We start from the raw sequence: 8,421 nt of genomic DNA, 5'->3' as shown, positions 1-8,421 counted from the left end.
AAAAGCCCAGGCTGTTGCAAATAGCTGGAGCTTGTAAGGAGAAGGAGCTGAAATCAACGGTGCAGAGCTGGAGCTTCAATTAGCCAGAACCGTCGCAAGCAGGAGCTGGAACGAGACGGGGTGTCCGCTGTCTGGGGCATGCCTTAGCCAGGGGCAAAATTACCAGCAGCTGTAACGAGCGGGAGCTGCGATTCGCTGCAGTGTCTGTTTGCCGGAGCATCCGTCGGCCAGACTGCACTCCCGGCACGCTGAAGAGCAGCCAGGCGCAGGCAGGGCTGTCCCCGGCAAGGCGCTCCGAGCGGCAGGGAGGCGAGTTGTCCTTCTGCTAGCGGGGAGCCCGGCCTCTTCCCTCGGGGATTAAATCCACGCCACGCGTGGATCCGCTCTCTTTGCGTGGAGGGTCTCTCCCTGTCCCGTTCCCGAGGGCTGAAGCGAGGTCCCCCGGGGGGCAGGCGGCAGCACGAGGCGGCGGTGTCTCCCCGGTACCCGGCAAAGGGGAGCGAAACCGGCCGGCTGGAGCTCCCGGGGTGCACAGCCCGGCCCCGCACGGCAGAATCCTTCCCTGGGTTTTCGCCGTTGGCTGGGTGTGACAAACAGGTTCATTTTGTGCCTCCTCTTTTTCCCAGCGTCACTTTCTGCGTCACGTGAAGAAAATCCTGCGTGGTTGACGCCGCTTGCTGCTCAGGTGATGGGACATGTGGGGCCGGGGGAGCTGGGAGAAACATTGGCGTGTCCAAGGTCGCTGCAGGTGCTCCCCGTCAAACCCAGGGAAAAGGCAAATTTGCTGCTGGTGCAGAAAAGCTGATGAACAATTGCCGTGAACAGAGCGTGCCTACGTACCCTCGTTAGCGTAACTAACCCTGGGTAGTTACGAGTGTTTTCCTTTCAGGGAAAAGAATGAGCTTTCATCTGTGAAAAATTAAGAGCTGCCTGTGTCCTTCTTTAAGTTCAAGTGTTTCTCTTCTGTTTGTTCATACTGATTTTATGGGCAGGTTGGAAATAGCCTTTTATTTTTATAGGCATAACTCAATTTGTAGTACTACGTGGTGTCAGGAGAGTGAATTTTGGAGCACCCAGGTAATCACTAGAAACGGAATGAATGAGACACGATGGAAACTGATATTTAAACTTGATTTTTACTTGATATTTTTTTTTTCCTGAGAGTGTTGACGGCACGTTGTCCTGTGGCTCAATCCACGTTCTGTTCAGTGGAGTCTTCAGTCTAGGACTTTTAAGGAAAAAAGTTGGTCCTTCCGAAAAAGGGCTAGTCATTCATAGGCTCGAGGCATAGACTTGGCGAGCCGCTTAAGTACGTGATCAGAATTAAAGCCAAATGTCGCTTCGTGTTGCTGCTGTTGGCCTTCACTTTCGTTAATTTCCCCGCTGCTCCGTCATGGTTGGGAGCTCTGAATCATCATTTTTTCACTCCCTAACGCATTTTTCTCCCCAAGGAGAGGCTACGTTTAAAGTTACTTAGTTTCCTCGCAAATGCATCGGTCAATAAAACGGAGTTACGATTATTAAAACCACACAAATGACACCGGTCTTACAGATCTGGACTATTTCTGAACACGTGTTCATCGCGTGCAGATGTCATCGGGATACGGATCACCTGCATTTCATGCTCTGATGAGACAATTTGCTGAGACAGGGACGAGCTCCAAAAGAAAAAAAAGGTACAACGTCAAGGTTTTGTTTTGTTGTTGGTTTTTGTGGGCTTTTTGTGTTTGTGTTATTTTTTGGTTTGTGTTTTTTTTTTTTTTAAAAGAGTGCGATGTTGACTGGTGGCAGCCTGCAGAGCTCTCTTGCTGCCTGACCTCTCCTTTTCTTCCCTGTCACTCCTCTTTCGTGGCTGTAATTTTCACTCGGGTAGTTTTAGAAGAGCGATTTAGTTCCTCGCCTGTGTAGATGTGCTGGTAATACCTGGAAGGTAAATGCTTGAACCGGTAGCGAATAACTTGGCTACAAGTAGAATTTCTGAAGGAAGAACAACAACAGCAGGAAGCAAGTAGCGAGTTACCCCAAATTTGTGTGTGTCAAACACATCAAAGTTTTATTGCCAAACATTGTTTGGCAATGTGTTCCAAATGGCTCGTTTTGGTAAACTTAAATTTTCAGGAAGTTCAGGGTTGTGTGTGGAAAAACGTGCCGCTCTGTCTAGGTGTCCTGCTACGTAAATAGCATCAGTCAGTAGCACATCCAGCGGCAGGGCTGCTGTTCCCTGCTCTCGATATTGCCGTAGTAGTGTTGTGATATTTCGACCTAAGAGGCGGGTTTAGGAATGGAAGGAGAATGCCTGCGTTCTGCAAGGGCTACGAATGCCGACCCTTTTCTCTGCCTGCTGCTTTCCTGTGCGTGAGATGAAACTGTATTGTTTTTCTCCCTTGTTCCCGGTAGAAATATTTCTGAAGCTGTCGCTGCTGTGGGTTTGCAATGTGCGTTACTGCGTTTTTGTAGAGTTCTAGTTACGGATCGTTTCTGCCGCGGCAAAGTGTCAAGATACGGTTTTCAGTTTAAAGCTTCAGAAGCTGCATTCGCTGAAATCGGCGTAGGTGAAGCTGGTTGTTGTGGTTTAACCCGGCAGGCAGCTAAACACCACGCAGCTGCTCGCTTGCTCCCCCTGCCCCCAAAGTGGGGTGGGGGAGAGAATCGGAAAAAAAAGTGAAGTTCGTGGGGTGAGGTAAAGACAGTTTAATGGGACAGAACAGGAAGGGGAAACAATCGTAACGATAAAAGAATATACAAAATAAGCGACGCACAATGCGATTGCTCACCGCCCGCCGACTGATGCCCAGCCGGTCCCCGAGCGGCAGTCGCCGCCGCCCGGCCAACTCCCCCAGCTTATGTACTGAGCGTGACGTCATATGGTACGGACTGTCCCTTTGGCCGGTTTGGGTCATCTGTCCTGGCTAAGGTCCCTCCCAGCTTCTCGCTGGCAGGGCATGAGAAGCTGAAAAGTCCCCGACTAGCGTAAGCGCTACTTAGCCACAACTAAAACATCAGCGTGTTATCCATGTTTTTCTCGTCCTAAATCTAAAACACAGCGCTATACCAGTTACCGGGAAGAGAATTAACTCTATCCCAGCCGAAACCAGGACACTGGTCTTGCGCATGATCCCGCTGTGCTCGCAGGGGTGCTCAGTGGCTCCTCATCAAAACAGCGAGGTGTGTGTGGACGTCCGTAGGGTTGCGCTAGGGGTCTGGGGGCGTTATGTATTTTTGCTGTTGGAAGACGGAATAGAGCGTGTGCCTGTTAAATCTAACGATGGTCGAAGGTTGGGAGGGACCCTGAGCAGGTTTGGTGGCACAACTGCAGTTTTCAAAGATCTCGACCGTTTGGAGAAACGGCCTGGAAAAAAGGATTCCTCTTTTGCAGCGAGTTCGCGAGGACAGACGGGTTGCCGTACTCTTTAACAAAAATACTCAACTTGGGACGTATCGGGTGAGGAAATCGCGGCTCTACTTAGGCTTGAGAAAACGTACGTAGGTGTCTGTGCCTGTCACCTGCGCGTCTCTAGGCAAGTGAGTTCTAGCGAAACTAAAGCTGCCGATGAGCCAAAAGAAAAGGCACGGTTGTCTAAAACATGCATAAGCTCTAGTGGCCTGTCTCAACAACTGCACCAAAGATGATGCAAAATACTTTCTCCTCCACTCAGTTGTAGTCTTCACAGAAAAGGAAGCTTTGTGCTAAACGTTTTTTTTTGGTTTTTTTTTTGCCTTTCCTCTCAGCAGAATGTCAACTGCCGTGAAAGTACGAGACGGATGGAAAGGATCCATAGTGGTCTGCAAGTACAAGGTATGCCTGTGATATGTGTCTGCATTTTTCCTAAGGTGCTTGTAGCGTGGACTTTACAGTCAACACGAAGAATGTGGCAGCTCTCCTTCTATCTGATTTTTTAACATGAAATATTTTAACACAAATACTAAAAATAAAGGTCTGTTCTGGAGCGTGGTACGCCTATTCAAGGCTTGCTTTCCTTCGTCTATTTTCTCTTCCTGAAAGCAGAGTCTTCTGTTTCTGTGCGCTTGCTATTAAAGGGTGCTGTGAAAATAATGTTGGACTAGAAGAGGAAAGGAACCGTTTGTAAGAGTTCGGACGTTCGGGAGAAACAGGCTTTGTTTTCACGATAAAAGCTTTATGCTTTTTCAGTCAGTCAGTGTTTAAAATACCTTACAGGAGCACTCGAAAACCTTACTGAGATACTGGCATCTGTGCTAAAAGCAATCAAGGTCAAAGAAGAGGCGTGGACAACACGGGACAAATCGGCGTCGCTTCGGTGTGTTTTCCAGGCTTTCCCGAGAAGCGGTAGCAGCCTCGTAACTAGCGACAGAGAGTCCTGATGTGTTTTCGGTGAGTTACTGATTCTCTAATGTCCTTTTTCCTAACCTGCAGCGCGTAATTTTGACTTTTCACTCTCTCTGGAAAAAAAAAAGGAGTTAAATCGATTTCCTTGCAAGGACCCAAGCGCAGCACATCTTCCAATAGTCGATGTACGGCTGATCTTTGGTTCTCGGGTGTAACAGTCGAGAGATCGTAAAGACGCGTTCCTCCGCACGCTTGGGTACAGCCAACAGCGTTAGCAAACCTGCCAGTCCTTTTTGGTAGCCTGATGTATTGCAGCACCGGGGATTTGATATTCCCCACTGCCTGCCCCTCCCTCCCCCCCCACCCCCCCCCCCCCCAAAAAAAAGTAAAACCGTATGGGAGATCTCTTATCTCACTGATTTTTCTATCATAAATGAAATTTTAAAAAGAAAGTTAAAATTGTCTAATTTCCAAACTGACTTGCATTGTTTAAACTGCAGCTGCCAAATAGCTGTAGTGTATAATTTATTAGGTGTGCTTAAGCAGTTGGGTAGTTGCTCTAAACGTTTAAAAAGAGAGGCAACTGAACGTTAGGGGCTTTTTTCCCGATCTTTTGGCAGAGTGCTCTGAAGCACTTTATTTCTGTCTCGCTTTCGACGGCGCGTTTCCCCGGCAGTTCGGTAGCATCGGTCTCGGCGCAGCTGGCCAGGCGTCCCTCCTAGTCATGTCACACACGCAAAACCCCTGGTCAAACGATAGCTGTGTAGCTTGGAGGTAGATAATTTAACGGTATGAATTCACAGCTACGCAATTTCAATGAACGCAAAAGGAAAATCAAATATTTTTATAGTACGAGTGTTCTCATTGTACGTATGTAAGCGTGCGCACGCCTTTTTAGCATAAAATGAATTGCTGAGATTTGTTCTTTCTTTTTCATTTTACTCTTCAAAGTTTTACGCTTCACTTTCAGCTTTATCGGCCAAGCGAGCGAGATGCGCAGCAGCAGCAGCAGCGCAAGGGCTGGAGCTGCGGCGGTGGATCCGTGAGCGTAGTTGCTGATTACGGCGCGCCCTTGTCCTGCAGCCTCACGGGGTTATCTCCCGGCAGCGGTGCTGTAAGGAAGGGACGAGGCGTTTTCCGACACCAGCGAGAGCGTTTACTTCTCTGCGAAGAACGTGTTCAGAATCGTGTCAATTAGTCTTCACGCTGATTTTAAGCGTTCGAATCGCTCGAGCTTTTAAAGGCGGCGTTGTATTTCGAGCTGACCCGTTTGCCTGGCACCCTCCTTTAGCTCGACTGCTACCCTCTCCCTTGCCCTGACCGAATTCCTCTGCTGCCTTCGGTGCTGTTTTTTTAACGTGCTGAAATATCCGTTGGGATTTTTGTTTTTCAGATGCCGCGCTGTAAGCGTCCCGTGGTGCTCAGGAGAGACCCCCGGCCCAGGTTTGCCTGCCGGTCGTTGGGCGTGCTGAGGGTGAGGGGCCGGCTGGCAGCCTGCGGGACGGGGGCTGGGGGGGGCTGCAAGCGTTTGGGGGGGCCGCCCCTCCTTTATCTTTCTAGCAGAGCCCCCCTTTTTGGCGGGGGTGCATGCGTACATACGTAAACGGCATTATTAAAGTAACGAGCTGCCGGTTGGGGCCGTTTCCCTCGTTTTGTGTCTTTTTGGGGGGGTGAATAAAAAGGGGGGGTTGGGGGGCCTGGAGGGGTGATGATGTCATTTGGGGCACCCCAGCATCACCACGGGGGTGATGATGCCGTGGAGGAGCAGGTGAGTGGGGAATGGGGGGTCATGGGGGTCCGTGTCCCCCCCTCCCCCCCCCCCAAAGGGGGTCACAGCCCAAATTGCCTGAAAATTCATGGGGGGGGTTTCAAAAATTTTTAAAAACTGTAAATATATCTGTGAGGCCTCGAAATAGAAAAAAATCTCTCCTTGTTACATATATTGAAAAATAATATTAATTTATACGTACAAAAGGATTTCAAAATAAGGACCTATATCTGCCCTATTATATAAAGGATTTTAGAGTATAAAAAAATTCGAAAGATGTATATAGGGTTTTAAGATACAAAAATAACTCACGTCTCTATAAATCAAAAAATAAAGAACTTCCAAATGCAAAAAGGATGATACATTTTATACATGAAGGAATTTAAAATAGAAAAAGGTCTGAATAGATACCGCTATCTACACTTACTACGTGTTACATAGAGAGTCTACATAGACATTATATGTAATCTAAGAGATTATGTACAAGTGTAAATAGACATCTAAGTCTAAAACCTAAGTCTATAAAGATATAGGTGTAAATATATGTAAGTGTAAATAGAGAAGTCTATAAAGACATTTAAGTGTTCAAAATATGTAAGTCAACAGATCCATAGTCTGAGCAGGTATTATATATAAGAAGTGGGAAATAGGGGGGTATAAGTGAAACATAAATATATTCACTAAATATATATAGAGAGATATGTGTAAATACATTAAGTGTAAATGTCTCTGATAATAAGGTTTTTAAAATGCAAAGAAACCCTGTTTACAGAAAGGATTTTAAAATTACACACACACACACACACACACACACACACACACACACACCCCGCCCCGAAACACCTCTCTATTGAAGATACAAAAGCGCTTTCAAAAGCTGCCTCTTCCCTGTTCTCCTTTTCCGCCTGTTCCCATCCTGATTGGGGGCCAGTTCCCCCAACAGGGACTTTCCCCTGCAGGGCTGCGCACGCAGAGCGGGACCTGCCGCCATGGCCTAAAAATACCACAAAACCCCTAATTCGGGGCCTGCAAGGGGTGGGGAAAAAAAAGCCCGCAATTTTGGGGGAAAAATACCCAACTTGGAGCTCCCGGGAAAGCCAAATCCGCCTGGATTTGGGCAGCCGGAAAGCAAAAAAAACCCCATTTTCACGCACAAAACGAAAAAGCAAAAACCACCAATTTTTGTTGTGAAAAGGCGTTGAAAAACCTCCAAATGGTGGAATGTTTTGGAAAAGGAAAAAACCCCAATTTTGATATTATGGAAAAGCAAAAAACCCCCCGATTTGGGGAAGATTTGGGGTGAAACACCAGCCACTTGAGGGGCATCGCTCGTGGTTATCCAGCGAGGGTCAGTCATCGGGAACGGATTATCTGTTGCGGGTCATCCCAGGCGAGTTTTCTGCTGTGGGTGGTCCCGGGTGGACCCCCTGGCGTAGGTCACCCCCACGCATGTCCCCCCCCGCCCCTCCCGGTGTCCGCCCCGCCTTTCCCGTGCGAGGTTTTCCCCGCGACGCGCCCCCCGTATCCCCTGCCCTCCTACCTCGTGCCCGCACTGCCCTCCTCTCTCCTCTCCCTCCTCCCACCCCCCGTGTTCCGCACTGCCTCCCCGTAACCCCTCTGCCCCGGACCCCTGGGGTGCTGCCTGCCCCGCCAACCTGCCCGTTGCCCCCCGCCCAAACTCTGGCACCCCCCTCCCGCTCCCCCGCCCCCCACTCCCACCCCGCTCTCCCTCCTCCTGCGTTTTGGGTTTGTGCTGCAAACGGCGTCGGTGACGCGGGGCTGCGTGAGTTCCCGCTGCGCAGCGCTTGCACCGCGCCGGGGGCTGTGCTGCTCCTCGCCCCGCCCTGCCGGCGAGCGGGCTGGGGGTGCGCGAGGGCCTGGGAGGGGGCACCGCTGGGAGAGCTGACCCCGGCGGACCCAGGGGATGTTCCAGGCCCTGTGACGTCAGGAAATAAAACTCGGGGGGCGGTTGGCGGGGGGGCCGCTGCTGGGCTGCGGCCGGCTGGGCATCGGGCGGTTGGCGGTGAGCCGTTGTTTTCATTTGTACCGCTTGTCTGTCTGGGGTTTTTCTCTCTGTTGTTTGGGGGTTTTTTCCTCCCTTTTCCTTACAAGTGGAGTTTTTTCACTTTTGCCCTTCCAATTCTCTCCCCCCTCCCACTGAGGGGGGAGCGAGTGAGCGGTTGTGTGGTGCTGAGTTGCCAGCTGGGATTCAACCACGGCACAAGGTGAGTTGCAAGCCCTGCTGGCTAAACGCTTTAGGCTCTCCGTGTTATTCCTGCCATCTTGCCCTCCTTGTTCTTTCCTGCTGCTTTCAAGTGCCTTGTGCTCCAGCAGCAGGCTGGGAAGG

At 49.9% G+C, this 8,421-nt stretch overlaps 1 long non-coding RNA gene across 2 annotated transcripts; it reads left to right on the top strand.

Moving 5' to 3' along the window:
- Window positions 1-1,158: 1,158 nt before the first annotated feature.
- On the top strand, window positions 1,159-5,819 carry LOC142077419 (uncharacterized). 2 transcript variants are annotated; one of them, XR_012671801.1, is made up of 4 exons: window positions 1,159-1,676; window positions 3,733-3,796; window positions 4,178-4,351; window positions 5,277-5,819. It is a non-coding gene; the product is annotated as an uncharacterized LOC142077419 (long non-coding RNA). The 2 variants fall into 2 exon arrangements; XR_012671800.1 differs by lacking the exon at window positions 1,159-1,676 and having other exon boundaries at window positions 3,459-3,796.
- The last annotated feature ends 2,602 nt before the right edge of the window (window positions 5,820-8,421 follow it).

The sequence above is a fragment of the Calonectris borealis genome, unplaced genomic scaffold (assembly GCF_964195595.1).
Source record: "Calonectris borealis unplaced genomic scaffold, bCalBor7.hap1.2 HAP1_SCAFFOLD_246, whole genome shotgun sequence".
Lineage (NCBI taxonomy): Eukaryota > Metazoa > Chordata > Aves > Procellariiformes > Procellariidae > Calonectris > Calonectris borealis.
The sequence above is the reverse complement of the archived record's forward strand: the minus strand, read 5'-3'. Positions and strand labels throughout refer to the sequence as shown.